Source organism: Ascaphus truei, chromosome 3 (genome assembly GCF_040206685.1).
Source record: "Ascaphus truei isolate aAscTru1 chromosome 3, aAscTru1.hap1, whole genome shotgun sequence".
Taxonomy (NCBI): Eukaryota; Metazoa; Chordata; class Amphibia; order Anura; family Ascaphidae; genus Ascaphus; species Ascaphus truei.
In genome coordinates this window covers 47776100-47795325 of record NC_134485.1, presented here as the reverse complement: position 1 = coordinate 47795325, position 19226 = coordinate 47776100, and positions in this window count along the sequence as shown.

Genomic DNA, 19226 nt, shown 5'->3' with positions numbered 1-19226 from the left:
TACAAGTGAGGCCTACCCACATACCGTTGGGGAAACACCCCCCCCACCCCCAGTACCCACAATAAAAACAGTACAGTGACCCACAATAAACAGCGTCATATTTATTAAATACATTACCCACCCCCTGTGCCCCCCCATAAATACAAGATTTATCCTTTTACATACAGGGTTCATAACGCAGACCCACGCGAGTCCCCGGTGGGCTGGCGGGGCACCTGGACAGACCTACAGTTTACCAGCAGCCATTTTTACACAGGTTCTGGAGGCCTGCTGGTGGATCCCGCCAGCACCATGGCCCCCAGGTGGTCTCCTTGTTCACCGTGGGCCACAATTGGGTCCCCACGGTAGGCCCGCGGATGTCTGGGAGCCCCGGGTCAGACCCACAGGTGTCTGCGGGGCCTCGGGTGGTTCCCTCGGGGGTCTGGGGAACTCACGGGTGCTCACTAAAGGTCTGCGGTGCCCCCACAGAAGTGGGACCACACATCATCATCCCCGCACCTACGGGTCGGCGGTGCCCCCACAGAAGTGGGACCACACATCGTCATCCCCGCAGACTACGGGTCGGCGGTGCCCCCACAAAAGGGGGGCCACACATCTTCATCCCCGCATGTGTCACCCGTGGAACCACCAGCCTGATACCCTTGGGATACCCGAGGATACCCGCAGGTGGTCTCCAGAGGTCCCACGCAGAACCACGGAACCAACCCTGAATGTAAAAAAAATTAACCTGGCCTATACATTCAATACATAGCCCCCCCCAACACCTACAGTACAATAATGTGCAAAATAACTATTATCCAGATATGGATAATAGATTAATTGCCCATTATTAAAAACATTAACTAGCATATTCAAATAAATAAAGTACTACTGACCTCATCAATACGAAGTGTCCGTCGCCAGCAACATCCTTGTCTTGCCCACAACATACATAGCAAATACAAAGCCAATACATTGCAAGTACATTCAGATATCAATTAACCCCTTAAACACCTTATCAGATAATAACCGCAAAGGTGATTAAGGGGTTAAGCCACAGTGGCTTCATCATGCAACTATATATATATATACTGTATATATATACAGAGAGAGATATATATATATATGTCTCTTTTAATCAACTATCCAGTTGTGGGGTCATCTACCTTTTCACAGAGTCAAGCAATTGCCACGGATCTCTGACATGACTGATTATATCTGACACCACGTGAGTCTCCATTTAATAGATACAACCACAACACATTGTTTGAATTAACTTTATTTGCACTATGTATGCTTTTCTATTTGTTGCATATTGAAAACTGCGCTCCCCTGATTTCCCAAGACATGGTAAAGGGAGTGTCAGAGAGCCTTTGAGGACATAAAAAGGTGTCTATTAGAGGGTCCCGTCCTTAGAAGCCAGACTTCAACAGGCCTTTTGTAGTGCAAACCGATGCATCAGAGATAGGGCTAGGGGCAGTGTTGTCACAACAGTTTGAGGGAGTGGAACATCCAATCCTTTTTCTGAGTAGGAAATATTTCCAGAGGGAAAAAAACTGCTCAGTGATTGAGAAGGAGTGCCTCGCAGTAAAGTGGGCAATCAAGGTTTTGAGGCATTACCTGGCAGGAGTCCATTTTACTCTGGTGACGGACCAAGCTCCATTGAAGTGGTTAAATAGTATGAAGGACTCCAATGCTAGATTGACCAGGTGGTATATGGCCCTCCAACCCTTCTCATTTGAGATTCAGCACAGGCCTGGAAAAGAAAATGCAAATGCTGACTTATTTTCTAGAGAAGGGGTGGATGGTCGGGCTTCAGCCGTGCGTGGCCCCAGCCACACACTAACAGGGGAGGAATGTGATAGGGTGAATGAACGTCATCAGCCATATACCTGGCAAACCTATGTTTAGGCTTGCAGTGCAGCAGTGACGAGGTTAAGTTTCAGTTGAGAAAGGCTGCTTAATTAGTCTGATCCCAGCTGCATAATCAAGGTGTTTTAAAACCCCCAAGCTGTACACACATGCAGGCTAGCTGGTCAGGAGACAGGAGTGAAATACTGAAGAGATTACTGCTATAAGGTCTGTTTTTCAAAGTACATGTGTAATGAACTGTCTGGGTCCTGCATGCTGAAGAGAAGCTGCCTTGTTTTCTATGCTGAAGAGAAGCTATTTTTCTTTTGTCTGCTGAAGAGAAGCTACAGTATTTTGTTTTTGTATGCTGAAGAGAAGCTACTTTGTTTTTGTGTGCTGTATGTTTTTAAGGCTCAATAAATACGCCTTATCAAGAGAACCCGCTTGTGTGGTTGCATGTACCCTGCAACAGTCTTATGAATAATCACATTAGCACTGTATACATTGCTAAGCTAGTTTCACTATTATTCTGCACTGCCATAATAGTAAGAATGCTATAGCACCAGCTGTCTTAAGTCAAAGCTTACATTTTGTCACCTCCACACTAGGTACTTAATTTCATTCACAGATTCAATTGTATAATTTATGTACACTTTCTGCATTTTATTTTAAGTGTTTAAATGTATGTCTGAATTATATTAGGTAATCATATGTACCTCTGACAGCTATTTTGCTCTAAGGACATATACCCTATGCTTTTATCAATACAATTTAAACATTGTGTAAATTTAAGTCACCGTCACTTTATATGTGCACAGCCTTATTTTAACTGTTGGGACTGCGCATGAAGCCCTTATCAGCTTAATTTATGCACAAGTTGTGTAATGCTTACAGGAAGCTATGGGATAGGTCAGTACTAGTATAAATTGCTACTGGACCTGGACCTGCCTCATCTACAGAGCCTGAGGAAGACCAAGAAAAGGTGAAACGCATTGCTCAACTGTGTAAGCATTTTGGACCATTTCAGCCACCGTCTAGGAACAGGACAACGGAGGTGTAGCCCTGCACCCGGACGCGGAAGCAGAGAGTTACTTACTCACGAGTCTCAAACTATCTCCTTATAGACTGGCTGCTTTTCTTATGTCCTTACTTCATTTTGATGTGTGTTATTTTTATATTTATGTTTTAATAAAGTGAACTGTCTGACCGTAGCTCCGGTGTGTATCACCATTTTTATTCACACCACCACATGGAGAGGACCCTCCAGCTGTGTTTTGGCACTGCGTTACAGAATCATCACTGAAGCGCATGAAGGTTCTTCAAGAGGAGACAAAGATACCTTTATAAGTGTGCGCTCACACTAGCCCGTGTGAGTATCAATTTATCATTTTTATTTGTCTTATCACCCACCATCCCCACACCCACGGATGCCATACGTGAGAGTATTAGGCATCTAGACCTTTACTCAAGAAATCAGAATTACCAACACTGAGAGGGAAGAAAGATACCTTTTTTAGGATCACACACATTGGTCCGTGTGAGTGTTTGCAGTACTGTATATTCTACTTCATTTGTTGACCACCTGTTCGATTTCTCTCCCTCCCTTTGTTGGCCACCATTATATAGTATTCACACTTGTATTTGTCTCGATCTAACTTTGTTCCCTTGCTCTGAGGGGAACACTGCAACTCTGAGCGAGAGGGGACTGAGGCAAGAACAGGGAGGACATCGTGGAGAACAGGGATGGAAGAACTCAAGAAAGACTGGTCGAGTTTCACAACAGCAGGAAAAAGGAAGAACAAAAGATACCCTGATGCAACAGAACTTGCAAAGGGCTGTGTAAGTGACTTTTATACATTATTTGACACATCACTCCCCCTTTCATCATAGTCCAGATATCAGTTTGGGCCTTGACATACCCAGATTGAATACCTGATAGAGAATATTAACATCCTCCACTATCCCTTAACCTGTGCTCCCCTTTCTTTTCTGTATTCCAATTATCATCAAGGATCCTGGATAGATCCTGTTGATGTCAGAGTCACAGGAGGGCATCATGAAGCTAAGGGGAAAACGAACCCCAATAAGGTCACAAAACACCTATATATATATTTTTCTCTAACACTCTACATTGAGGTAGCGCCCGGGCACTTTTCCATTGCAAAAATAGATAGTGCTAGTGTGTTTTTAACCTAACTTCAATACACAGAATGTCAAAGCTATTGCTACAGTAATGAAGACCAATCCTCCAATACATTCTTTCAATACTAAAAAAAATTCAGATAACAAACGCAGTATGTTTTGATAAGTCTTTATAAATAATGCAAGATATGATGATTCCTGATGAAGCTGAGATACAAGCGAGACACGTAGAGTCCCAGAGAAGAGCATTTGTATCTGAGAGGGAATTGCTGTTGGGTCAGTCGAAGTTCCCAGGTGGCCGCTACCAGAAGCTGCACCAGGTGGCCTCCCACAGCCAACCACATCAGTGTCACAGAAGAAGTGAGATCGCTGCTTGCAGCGAGATCTTGTTTTTACTGTACTTGTCACCTGGCCTTCCTCGAAGTGCACACTTTTTACTTGGATATGCTTGGAAGGTCATTTTATTTTAGATAAAGATTGTTTACAGATATTTGCACTATACTGGTCTTTAATTCTCTCCCGAGGTAACCAATACACACCACATCATCTGCCTGCAGTGCAACAGATTGTGATTTGCCTCTATTTACAGTATGCTTGAGCTTGTGAGTATAAACATTGGAGGTTTATTAGAAATCTTTATACACTACCGACACGATTTATTCGAGCAGGGCTAGTTCCGCAAGCCGGGGGATGCCCCGGCTTGCTAGCCCCACTCCCTCGGCGTGCCGCACGTCACCGATGTGCGGTCACGCGTCATCGGGTGCCAGCGCCCCCTGCACGCGCGTCCAGGGCTCCCCGAGGGAGCCCTGGTGTCCCGCGATGTGGGGGACGGCGGCAGGGGGTTCCGGGGGACCCGGCGGACCAGGCAGCGGGAGGGAGAGCGCCCCGATCGGAGGGCGCTCTTCCGCTGCTTCGGCGCGCTCCCGGCACCCTCCGGCGCGCGCCAGGTTACTGCTGCGGCCGAGAACGGGCAAATGCTTGAATAAACTCAGCCGCAGCAGTACATCACTCTTTACGTACTACCCTATTGGTGTCTTTATTCTATTTTTTGCATAACATGACTGATGTCCTCCGCTCCCCCATCTTTCTGAAACCTCTTTATAAATTCTGAAATATTTTTTTCAAGTAAATTAGAGAAATAACAAAGACTTTAGACAATAATATAATCTTCTTCCAATAATACAATCTTCTTCCACATCTTCCTCTTGCTGTCTAATTTACAGTTTATGGTGGGTTGGATTAAACCAAATCCAGAATCTGGTTCTCAAAAGACCACACAAACAAATGACACAGTGATGATAGTCCAGTTTATTCTTTACACATCTATGCAGCAGCAGCAGAAGTCATAAACGGATAGCGCAGCATCGTATCCACACTGTTTGATCGTGAAGTTCTGTGAGTATATATGCAAGTCAAACCCCACTGATAAAAGAGGGAGACAGTCGCAGGCTGTCCCGCAAGGGCAGATCTACCAACACTGTCAATCCACACCAGATATAGAGGGGGTAAGTAGGAAAAGCAACTGGCATAGAACTGAAGCACAATAATGTTGAAGAATTAACATGTAAACTCCTCACGGTCCACTGTGACGACTCCTGCCAGGCGCGCTCCCAGGCTTGAATAAATGAAAGAAAAGATCCAAATAGAAATTGCCGGTGCACGGCCAAAATAGCAAAACTGTACGTGGTGACCAAAAGTTATTCATTGATTAAAAAACAACAACTGGAAGTGCTTTATCAGAGAGTTGTATTGTACAGTTCAATTTGTAAGATAACAGAAAAAATAGATGCATTTATTAAACCGTGCTGCAACTGTATGTAAGTACACTGCTGCACATGCCCACTCTATGTAACTTTATGGAACGCATGTGCGTTCTATTGAATTTGTGTGCATGCATGGTAGAGGTACTGTATATTGAATGTAATGCATACATTATCTTAATTATCCAATAGTAATGTTCTGTCTATCTGGATGTGGTTTATAAAGAAACAAAGTGTTGACATTGATCAACCTTAAGAGTCTGCAAAAACAAGAATGAAAACATGGATTTAGTCAATGGTAAAAAAAATTGCACACACCCCAACTTAATAACAGTATCAATTTAAAAATGGCATTTTTTCATCAGTCAGTTTCTGTCACTGATTACTCAATCTCACTACTAGGTTGCCATAAATCCATTCATTATGTCTTTTGCTGTCTTGAATTCTGAAGTAGTGCTCCCTAAATTAATCTAAAATAGCACTCCTTACCACAGGAGCCATCAAACTTCCCATGTCTGGTCCACTCTAACATTGAAAAGGCACATGATGTTGGAATATTAATTATGCAAATGAATGTGTCTGTCCCCTGCAGCATGTAGCATAACTTTCCAAAGTTTCCCTGGGTATTATGGAAGGAGGGGTGTGATCTACTGGATGGCCACGGACTGGGATACTGGTGCATTTATGCCACGGCTTTTCCATTGTGCCAGGTAAGCTTTGACAAGCAGGCACAGGTAACTTCTCTGGGATGCCACTTTCTTGCAGGTCATCATTCTGAGTAGCATGGGGTTTATATGAACAATGTTATTGTTGCTGGATAAGCCAGACGTATTGTTCAGATTATATGGGATTTTCATGATCTCGATATTGTTTGGAGGCACATGGGGAGAGAAGAGGCATTCTCAAGATGGCGTGGTTTGGCAGCAGTCTACACACAAGAGAATAGAGACCATTCATGCCCCTTACCAAATGTTATGTTCTCTCTAAAGCAAGGTAAATTGTTTTTTTTTCATTAAGTCCAGTCTACTGTATGCTTCTGCTCAAGTACCTGGGCATGATCAGTGGTACTATAGGTTTGGCCACAGGTGTGTCAGGTATGGCGGAATCACAATTGTCAAATTAAATCCCCTGAGAATGCCAAACTATCCCAGAACAAGTCAACACTTACAGTAAGACTGGAGTGTTGTACTTGATGGTGTGCAATGGGTCTGTAGGGGTGAGCAGGGTCTGGAGTAGGGTGTGATGGGTACGAGGTGGCGTGAGCAGGGTTTTGTCATAGTGAAGCAAGTCAGCTGGTGGATGAGATCAGCATGGAAAATGATTAAAGATCTGCAACAGAGTTTCGAAATATGTAAAATCACAACAAGCATGATTTTCCAGTATTTGAGTCCAGCATCAGACTAATGAGGCGTAGTTTGAGCTGTACCTTTGGACGTGTGAAGTAAAGTGCTGTACTGTACAGTTGGTTTCTGCATATGCCAAGTGATATACAGTACATGACTATTGTTCCATATTGCTATTATAGCCACTTTTTTATTATTATGATAGAGAATATTCATGAAAATGTTAACAAGATTAAAAGAGTTGACCAAGCACATGCATGGATTTAAATTTGAGAAAAGTTTTAGGATGACATATTTTCCGATGAAACATAAGTCACCCTGGAACGATTTTCCACTATGGCATTCGGGAAAAAAAATTGTTTATCCCTTGAAACCTTGACCTAAGTGTCCACGCAAGGTTCATGTGTATTGGCCAATTTCAATATTTGGGACAAGACCTACAGATGTAGCAAGACTACCTGTCCTCGGTGTCATGATTTACAATGTGCTGGTGTGGCTGGCGTGTGGCTCCATTGTGGCCGCATCGTGACTACAGATCTCAAGGCTCGGAGTACAACGTTTCCCAGAAGGATTAATTCTGCAGTGTTCCCTGCTTCTGTGGAGTTAATACTATTTGGCCAGTCACCAGTCTGTAGGAGCTTCACAATGAGCAGAGAGAGAGGGTTGGGTGATGGGGTAGTTGCCATAAGGTGGGTGGTTATGCCTCCCGGGGGTGGTGGAGGTAGGGTTTAACCCCTCCATTAATTTCGTGGTTGGCCACGAAGGTTATTCATGAATTTTAATATTATTTTTTTTTAATTATAGCTTAATATTGATTGACAATATGGCTGTCTACTGTAGGCTCCCCAGTGACCCCCTGCTCCCCGAGATACACACCTACCTAGGGAAGCTGGTATTTTGGCACTTTCTAAATGTCCCAGTCACGTTAGCCGTGGCCGGAACATTCAAACTTAGAAAGCAGGCAGTCTCCAGACCTGAAATTAATGGGGGTTCAGCTCCAGAGAGCCACTGTTTCAAACTTATGTAAAAAAAATAACAATACAAAGACTGCACAGATCATCTGAAAGATGAGTATCTGTATTTTCTCTCTGTCGAATGCCCCAGCAAGCGGGTCCCACTCAGAAGCATGGACCCTCACAGCATTAATCATTCTGGGCAGCAAAACTTACTGTACTTGTAGCCACAGGGAGGCCACAGGTATCTGCATTTTTCTGTGTCCACAAGGAAAGTAAGTGGCTACATCTGCATACTTATATTTGATGGTAAGAACACTTCAATTTCAGTGTTTTGAACAGTAACTATATATTAACGTGACACTGTCCTGTTTTCTTTCTCCCATCAACTAAAACAGTGTGACTTTTTTTATTGTATCTCCACGTATCATGGATAAATCCTACTTCTAGGACGTCATTATTGCTCAGACTGAAGAACCATACATTTTTGAATACTTCACATCGGGTCACCGGTTCTTCCAATACAGTTATCCAAAACACATTCATTAAGGAAAGTGGAATCAACTGGGTAAGAACACCTTCAGAGTACGTAACTGCATTGTGCACTACAATACTATTACCTGTATAACATTCTGTAGTACTGTGCTGTTTTGTGTGTGTTTGTTTTATTCTTGGCAGATCAGATTTCCTGATTTAAAACCAAGGGCCTCATGCAGTAAGCGCCGATAAGGCTTTTTTTTGCCATTTTCCGCCAAAAAAGCCTTTCCGATTCAGTAAGCGCCGATAAGTGGGAAAAATCGGCAATTTTGGTTCCCGATAAAAACTTATCGGCAGCCGGGTGCCGATAAACCACTTATCGGCACTTTTTGAAATTGGCTGAATTCAAGTAGCCCCTATCAGCTTTTCGCTGCTGATCGGCACTCCAGAATTGTGAGTTTTACGGCAATTCGTCCCGCCAACTAAAGTTGGCAAGTTGGTGGAGGTGAAGCATCGGCAAGGTCGACACTTAGAAAAAATAAGGCCTTTTTCCTGGCTAGGATTGATGCCGGGGGTCTCCGGAGCTGATACCCATTAATACCAGAACCGGAGCCCCACGGCATGAATCCGAGGCAGGAAAAATGCATTTAAAGGCCACTTCATTACCTTAGCGGCTAACCTCTAAGGCAATGAAGGGGTTAACCCGCCGTGCTAGGTTTATTGTGGGTAGCGGGGGTGGGTGGAGGGGGTATTTGGCCCTTGGTGGCTGTTTAGGGCTTGCGGGTGGGTTGCGGGTGCACTTAACCTCTTCACGACCGTAGCGGTTAATACCCCCTTCACCCACCCCGCAATAAAAAAAATACACACAACAGCCCCACACTAAAAAAATAAATAAATATAAATAAATAAATATATATATATATATATATACTGCACCGACACACTTTATTCGAGCAAATACCCGGTATGTACCTGGCAGATACCTGGAATGTGCCGCTCCTAACCTCTGACAAGCCCCGTTGCATTTGCCTTCCCAGCCTGGGTTCATGCCTGGCTGATGGGCGGCTGATCTGTTAAATGATAATGATTAGGATTTAATAGGCTGCAATGCTTCGCGTGTCTACCAGATGGCATAAATTCATGAATTGTAATGCAGTTTATATATATATACTGTGCAGTATTGCAGCCAGCGGGAATAAAATGCTTCAATCCCTGCTTGGAAAATAACTCAATGCACTCGGGCAGAAAACAGTCACAAACCTCAATACACCCGGGTATACCCGAATTCGTGGGACTAGCCAAGCTCGAATAAAGTGTGTCGCCAGTATATATATATATATATATATATATATATATATATATATATATATATATATATTTTACCCCAACAACCCCTATACCCCCCTAACATACACGTATATGCACATCAATGATACTATAGGCCGGCGGGGGTCCTCGGATGTTATCCGCAGTCCTGCAGTACCAATTCTGTGCCCCCCCCATTAATGTCAAAACACATACATATTTATAAATAAATAACCCCACCACCCCAACACATACAGTATAGTAATGGGCACAATTACTATTATCCACAAATGGATAATAGTGAATGTGCCCATTTTAAATACATACACTGGCGACACACTTTATTCGAGCTCGGCTAGTCCCACGACTTCGGGTATACCCGGGTGTATTGAGGTTTGTGACTGTTTTCTGCCCGAGTGCATTGAGTTATTTTCCGGCAGGGATTGAAGCATTTTATTCCCGCTGGCTGCAATACTGCACAGTATATATATATATACTGCATTACAATTCATGAATTTATGCCATCTGGTAGACACGCGAAGCATTGCAGCCTATTAAATCCTAATCATTATCATTTAACAGATCAGCCGCCCATCAGCCAGGCATGAACCCAGGCTGGGAAGGCAAATGCAACGGGGCTTGTCAGAGGTGAGGAGCGGCGCATTCCAGGTATCTGCCAGGTACATACCGGGTATTTGCTCGAATAAAGTGTGTCGGTGCAGTAAAGAACAATCAATACATTAAATACATATTGCACTCACCCATGTCCGGCTGCCACGATGAAGGTCATCCTCATCTTCATCACCATCCATGCCCCCTCCACTGCTGCAAAACAGAAACAATAATAAAAACATCCAATGTAATGTCCCCTAACCCCTAAATCACCATAGCGGTTATTAACCGCTACAGTCATTAAGGGGTTAACTCACGCTCACCCACCACTCGGGAGGCCTACATACCCTTTCCCACTAACCCCCCACCCCGTGAAGCCTAACCTCCCTCACCCACTACCCACAAGGGAGGCCTACCCACATACCCTTGGTGCCAATACCCCCTCCCCCCACCCCCAGTACCCACAATAAAAACAATACACAGCCCCACAATAAACATCATTCTATATATTACATGGTACGGTAGCCAATCAGAGCGTGGGAACTCCATACCAACTCTGATTGGCTCTAGTATACCATGTAACAGAGGTCTGCCTTCAAAATAAGACAACATAGGCATTTAAAGGCCTATGACGTCACATTTTCATCATGGTTCCCACGGCCCTGATTGGGTCGTGAAAACTATGTGTTTTGGCCGAGAAAAAAAAAATGATGACGTCATTTAAAGGCAATGAAAGCACAGCCAATCAGAATGGCTTTGCTTCAATTGCCTTTAACATGACGTCATGAAAAGAAACATGGCCAGCCTCACATGGTACAGTAGCCAATCAGAGCGTGGGAACTCCATCCCAACTCTGATTGGCTTTAGTACCATGTGACAGGCTTTCAATGACGTCACATCCGTTCTCCCCCAAGTCTCTGTCACATGGTATACTAGAGCCAATCAGAGATGGGATGGAGTTCCCACGCTCTGATTGGCTACCGTACCATGTGAGGCCGGACATCTTTCTTTTCATGACGTCATCTTAAAGGCAATTGAAGCAAAGCCATTCTGATTGGCTGTGCTTTCATTGCCTTTAAATGACGTCATCATTTTTTTTTTCCGACCAAAACACATGGTTTTCACGGCCCAATCGGGGCCGTGGGAACCATGACAAAAATGTGACGTCATAGGCCTTTAAAAGCCTATGTCGTCTTATTTTGAAGGCAGATGCCGAGGAGGAAGGACCTCTGGAGAAGAAAGAAGACCAGGGCGTGGCCGAAGACGACAAGAAGACCCCAGAACAAGATACAAGAAAGAAGAATACAGATGAAGATGGATTACAAATAGAAGACCCCTGGATTGTCGTGTTTTATTATTTTATGGTTTTTTATTTTATGGTTTATTATTTTATGGGTTCCTGTGCGTGGATTGGTTCGAGAGTAAGCTGTTCAACGGGAGTCGGTGAGTGGGTCAAGTAATGGTAAGTGAACTACAGTAAAGAAATGTATTTTATTTAACTTATTCATTTTTTTAAAGGTTTATTACATGTGTATTTTTTTATTTTTTTGCTATATCATTTCTGCCACTGTATGTATGCATGTATGTTTGTATGTCTAGATCGATATATACATACAGGGTAAGAAATGATGTTGTTTTAAAAGCTTGTTTTGCTGTGTTTAAAATTATTTTGCCTATGCTGCTATGCATAAATGTGTGTGTCATGTATTTTAAAATTAGATAGATGTAATTTTTGCTATTGTATGGTGTACTTTAGGTCAGGGTGAGGCTTGCTTTTGTATATTGTTTCATTTTTGGTACTTATATTTTGTCTGAGGATAACTTGTTCTGTTCAACGATTGAATTACTTAATTGTTTAATTGTTATGGATGGAATGTAAATTTAGTGATTTAATTAATGAATGCTAATTGATTTATGATTACTGGATTGGTTTAAATAGTATACTTGTTTGGATGTATTGGTATTTTGTTTGGAATATGTTATTGTTAACATTCATTTGCAGAATGTACATGGTGCATAGATTGTATGCATAATGTATACAATGTAAATGCAATGTTTTGAGTGGCATTTGAGGCTTTTGATTGGCATTTGAGGATTTTGATTGGAAGATCAGATTGGATTATTAAAGGAAATTGATTTTATTGTACTGTGTCTGTATGGAGAAGTGGTATTTGTAGTACAGCATGTTTTTGATAACCCTTCTACATTTATTTGTATATTGGTTCATCATTTGTCATATCTCTCTCTCTCTCTCTCTCTCTGTATTTATATAGTTACATGATGAAGCCACTGTACAAATGAATGGGTGAAGGGTGCGTATCGGGACAGTGTGGCTTAACCCCTTAATTACCTTTGCGGTTATTATCCGATAAGGTGTTTAAGGGGTTAATTGATATCTGAATGTAATTGCAATGTATTGGCTATGTATTGGCTATATATTTTGTGGGCAACGAAAGACAAGGATGTTGCTGGCGACGGGGGCTTCTTTTTGATGAGGTTAGTAGTACTTTATTTATTTTAATATGCTAGTTAATGTGTTTAATAATGGGCAAATAATCTATTATCCCTATCTGGATAATAGTTATTTTGCACATTATTGTACTGTAGGTGTTGGGGGGGGGATGTATGTATTGAATGTATAGGTCAGGTTTATTTATTTTACATTCAGGGTTTGTTCCTTGGTTCTGCATGAGACCTCTGGAGACCACCAGCGGTGTCCTCGGGTATCTCATGGGTATCAGGCTGCGTGGTCCACGGGTGACACCTGCGGGGAAGAACCGGTGGCCTCACATCCGTGGGGGCACTGCGGACCCGTAGTGAGCACCCGTGAGTTCCTAGACCCCCGTGAGAACCACCCATGGCCCCTCAGACATCTGTTGGTCTGACCGGGGCTCACAGACATCTGCGGGCCTACCGTGGGGACCCAATTGGGGCCCACGGTGACCCGCGGAGACCACCTGGGGGCCATGGCGCTTGTCGGACCCACCAACAGGCCTCCAAAACCTGTTTGAAACATGTTGCTGGTACCATGTAGGTCTGTCAGGTGACCCGTCAGCCCGCCGGTGACTCGCGTGGGGTTGGGGTATGAACCCTGTATGTAAAAGAATAAATCATTTATTTATGGGGGGCCACAGGGGGTGGGTAATGTATTTAATAAATTGAATGATGTTTATTGTGGGGCTGTGTATTGTTTTTATTGTGGGTACAGGGGGTAGGGGGAGGGGGTATGTGGGTAGGCCTCCCTTGTGGGTAGTGGGTGAGGGTGGTTAGGCCTCATGTGGTGGGGGGTTAGTGGGGGAGGGTATGTAGGCCTCCCGAGTGGTGGTGAGGGTAAGTTAATCCCTTAATGACTGTAGCGGTTAATAACCGCTATGGTGATTAAGGGGTTAGGGGACATTATATTGGATGTTTATATTATTGTTTCTGTTTTGCAGCAGCGGAGGGGGCATGGCCAGGATCAAGATCAGGATGGCCTTCATCGTGGCAGCCGGACATGGGTGAGTGCAATATGTATTTAATGTTTTGATTGGTGTTTATGTATTTTAAATACACAGTGGGTGTATGTTGTTTATTGTAATGTTTATTGGGGGCAAATGTCCACAATAAACATGCTATTCTGCCTTAACACCTTCATTGCCTTAGCGGCTATCCGCTATGGTAATGAAGCAGCAGAGTTGTGGCTCATAGACCCCCTGCTTCCCGAGTTTCAGGCCCCCTCTTGGGGCATTGGTTACATTGTCGCCACCATATTTATTGCACGGTGCGTATGGGATGCTATAAAGATGGCGGCGACACTGCCACCCGATGACACATACCGGGGCCTGTAACTCGGGAAGCAGGGGGTCCCTGGTCCACAAATCAATGCGGTTCAGCTCAGGGGACCCCTTGCTCACTGTACACTATTATTAAAAATACATTCATGCGGCTTCTTTACCATAGCACATAGCCGCAAAGGTAAGCAATGATTGTTTATTTATATGTGTGTTTTACTCATAGTGTAGATGTGCAGAGGCTCTCTGGAGCTGAACCGCTTTGGTTTTAGGTTCGGGGACCCCATGCTTCCCGAGATACAGGCCACTTTAGGGGGTGCCAGTATCCCTCTGCTTTGTTTATATTCCGCGGTCACGTGATCGGGACATTTAAATGCAGAGGGATGTCGGCACCTCATAAAGGGGCCTGTATCTCGGGAAGCAGGGGGTCCCCGGACCTGAAACCAATGCGGTTCAGCTCCGGAGACACCCTGCACATGTACACTATCAGTAAAAGTTGTTTTGATATGTTTTTATTTTGCCGATGTTTGCGCAGAGAGAGCGGCGGGTCTCTCTCTGCTGCAAACACATATCTGCAGAAACGGCCTATCGCCACGCTATCGGGAGCCAGGCTCTTTTATCACCGGCTCATCGGCGTTTTGCTATCGCAGTGATTCGGCAGGGATCGGCATGGATTCGGCCCTTACTGAATACTGTGAGGGCAAATCGCCAAAATCATGCCGATAGGGAACACTTGCCGAATGCATTTTTTTGGCGCTTACTGCATAGAGCCCCAAGAGAGATTGTGTTGTGTGCATTAAAACATCATCTGAGCATGTATGTGAAGCCTGCTAACAAAAATAAATTAGGGACGGATATAAATAATTACTGGAATGAATGACATGTGTAGAAACTTACAACAACTACATTAAACAACATTAAGCAACAATATCTTACCGGTGGTTATTGAAAGAAATGGGATGTGGAACTGAAGTAATATTTAATTGCATTGTTATTTTGTATTTGACAGAAAGAAAATGATATGATTTCCATTATTTTGTAATTCTCTTCCTATGCGCCATTATTAGGTTTCAGGAACTGATGGGGTGTGAATGGCTTATTCAGATTTACACATTTGGTAGCAAAATACAGGATAAGGGAAATTAAATTTTATTCTGACATGTTACTAATCTCCCAATCCACATGCAAAGCAATGACGGAGTGATAACGGCTCTGTACAAAGCATGTAAGCAGTGTATTACAAGAATGTATGGAAACCTTTTGTTGCAGAGAACACGTTATGCTCAGCTCAGGCCAGGATGCTCAGAGGTAAGGCCAGGTGCGTTTCCATGATTCATGCTGAATGTAGCGGCATCGAGTGCATGGCGAGAAAAACTCAGGTTAAACTTCTTTAGGTAAATCCCCAAACCACATGTTTTATTGTTTGTATTAAGATACTGTACAGCCATGGCTCATTGCTCAGAAGTACCATGGATGGGTACGGGGAAGGTAATGTTGGACAGCATTGGCTTTGTCTTTCTTTGTGTTCAACTTTCAATGCAAAGCAATGCAGGATGTGTTCAAAAAGGAATAATGTGGAAAGCCGAGGTTTTGCTTCACCTAATTCCCTAACTGCATGTTTCTTTGTTTTTCTTAAACTACAGTTGTGTCTCGGTGCTTTGAAGCACAATAGAGTGGGGAGGTAGTGTTGGACAACGTTGGCTGAAAGCGACAAAGAGGTTTAAAGTATATAGGATTTTTTTTTATTCACCCAACCAAGACAGTGACGCTCAGGGTGGGGGCCTTCCCATGCGGCTGCAGTACCTGGTGAGTGAGCGGAAAAGACTGATGATGGGTTTTTTTTCTAAAAGAAAAAGTTTATGTAAATTACTGCATTATTGCCAGTACAGTAGTAGACCGAGTAAGCAGGAAAAGGCAGAGGTCAGTATTCTGTGCAAATACAGTTTCTATATCGTATTTACAGCTAGTTTTCTGTACAATAGCCCTTTTTCTGACACTCTAAAGAGACTGCGGGTTACTGCACGCACCTGTGGCTCTAGGAGATCTGAGCCTCCGCTAGCTGGGAGCCTGGGGTAACACTTATAGCGCAGCGCCTCCACTTACCCAGGATCCCCGTTATGTGAGATTCCCCTCGGCAAGAAACATATACACACACATGCTTTGAACGGTTTACAGTAATACGAGAATAGCCTTATCACTTATACGGAACCATAACATATAACTCATAACACTGCTAACCGGTAATGTCTTTACAGTAAGTCCTCGTTTTATGACGCTTCGCTTTACGACGAATGGCTTATCCGACGCTGTCCAATGCATCCCTATGGCCGGTTTTACGACGCCAAAATGGCTTATCCGACGCTTTGCAAAGTTGCAACATTATGTCAATCAGAAAGCTGCAGTCAGGGAAATCATCCAGATCATGTAAAATCCTCCCGAAGGGGGTGTTAGCGCTGCACAGCCGAAATAAAGGACTTGTTGAAGGCTGATGATAAGATTATGAAAAAACGCGTCAAGAGGATCTGCTTGCACTATGTGCAATAAAGTTTTTTCATAATCTTATCATCAGCCTTCAACAAGTCCTTTATTTCGGCTGTACAGCGCTAACTCCCCCTTCGGGAGGATTCTACATGCTCCACAGATTGCAGCTAGCATGCCGAGTCGCCGATACAATCGAAATCCAGCTGCTCCTGCTCCCTGTCCGGAAGTATCGTCGCGGCCGCCGGTCATGTGACCGCCCATTGCGAGCAAGCGGGTGAGGGGTTGGCGGTGAAGACACCATACATCATCCGTGGTGTTCCTATATTGGACCTGGAAGTCTTGCCGCGGCCGCCGGTCACCTGACCGCCCACCGCTAGGTAGCGGGTATAGGGTTGGCGGCAGAGATACAGCTCATTATCCGTGGCAGTGAAGTGCCACAATTATCTTCTATTTACCACACGCCAGGACAGGTCAGCTAAGTAGGAGCAGCCTCATCATTCAGAGAGGACTCAACTAAAGGTACTGCATCGTTTACCCCATTAACCTTTGGATTCATAGTAAGTCTCTTTATCTCAACTAATTGGTGCTTTTAGTAAGCCAGTTGCTGGAGGAGACATTACACAAGGTTACATTTAATCATGTGGGGTTAAACCTTATTTCACTATATTGTATCATTTCATGTACACAGGACTTTGCTTTTTCTGAGCGCCTGAGGGGTTAATCCATGATTCACCCGTTTTCCACAAAATCATCCAGATCAGTCTGTGTGAAGGTTTTGTGGTATATTTATGCCTTTAAACATGTCTAACAGTTTTATTATACAGTTCTGGATTCAATAAATAGAATCTTTACATCATAATGTATGTGTGTGCAGCATAATCTTATTGTTTGAGTAAAATATTTTGTGTATTTTAGCATTAAAAATGCCTTCAGGAACGGAATGTTTCATTTAAACAGTGTTCCTATGGGAAAACGGGTTTCGCTTTACAACGTTTCGCTATCCGACGCCATTTTGAGTAACGCATTGCGTCGGATAACCGAGGACTGCCTGTATAACGTAAGTGGCTCAGCCACGCTCCTAAGGAGTATTGTCCTTGCCCACCACCGCGTGCCCCGCACACCGTGTCCTTGTATCACTTAGAAAAGGTTGTTAGGTAGGCTCAGTCCTTTGGCCACTCACTAGTGTCCCCAAAGAGTTAAACCTAAGGCGGGATCAGCGCCTGTTGACCGGTGTTGGTGCACTTTATGTACATACCTCCCGGTCACTGCGGTGACCAGCAACAGCTTCAAAAAGGATCCGTCGACCCAACACGTTGCTCCCAGGTATCACGGTGTCCAGTCGTCTGGTCCCAGATGACTTCAAACCCCACAACTCCGTGTCTTGTCCCTAACTAGTATTCCGTAAGGGGTGACGTTACTACCCCTATGGGACGTCCCTGCAGCACAGAAGCCTACTGTGACTCAGGGATTCTCCTAGGGGCCTGCGGAGTAAATCTATCCCATGCAGGCGAGTCACGGACCCCCTGCACTCACACCACCTATTCCTTTACCTTCCGGATCCCCTCTGCATAGCATGGTTTCTCCCCCATGCTTCCCTTTCCTTCTCCCGTAATTCCAGCCCCCTGATTGGCTCCCCGGTATCAGGTGACTGCCCTAGAGCTCATGGGAGTTGTAGTCCACCGACAGAGCCTTTCCCTTATTGGCTCATCGTTCGCGCGCTTGCATCGTGCATGCACGACCTCTCCGCTCAGCCAGTGCCTTAGTGATGTTGCGCAATAAACATGGCGGCGCCCTACACTGTCGGGCCGTCGCAGAACCTTACACCACTCTCTCAGGGCACACACTGCAACCATATAAGGTGCCTAACACACACACCCCTACACAAGATATGTGACACTTGACCAAACAATAAATAATTTTGATAGCCTACTGTAGATTTTGTTTGCTTAACCCCCAAACTGTGTGTTTCTTTGTTTGCATTAATGTACAACAATATGGGAGATAGAATACTGTAGAGAATCTATAACTATAGAATATACAATAATATAAGAAGAACAATTCTACAGCAAAACACAGAAATACAATTATTACGCAGATCATAACAACATATAAACAAACAAGTGTCCAAAAGTGCTGCTCTTTGTTTTAATAGTCCTCCAATTAGGGTGTTTTTCTAAAAGCCAACAAGTACTTCAAGTCCTGGAAATTTGGATAATAGTGATCATAACATGGTCTGATTTGAAATAGATTATCAAAAAAACAGATTACTTGGGTTCAACAAAGACCTTACATTTTAGAAAGACAGATTTTAATAAACTGAGGACTAATCTACAAGTAATACATTGGGATAATGTTTATGCAGGGAAAAATGTAGAAGATAAATGATCAGTCTCAAAAACATTGTTAGAAAAGCACACTTGTCAGTGTATACCTTTGGATAATAAGTATAAAAGAAATATGTCAAAACCATTGTGGCTAAATAAACAGGTAGGAGAGGAAATGAAAAAGAAGAGGCACGCATTTAGATTCTTTAAGTCAGAGGGACGGAGGCAT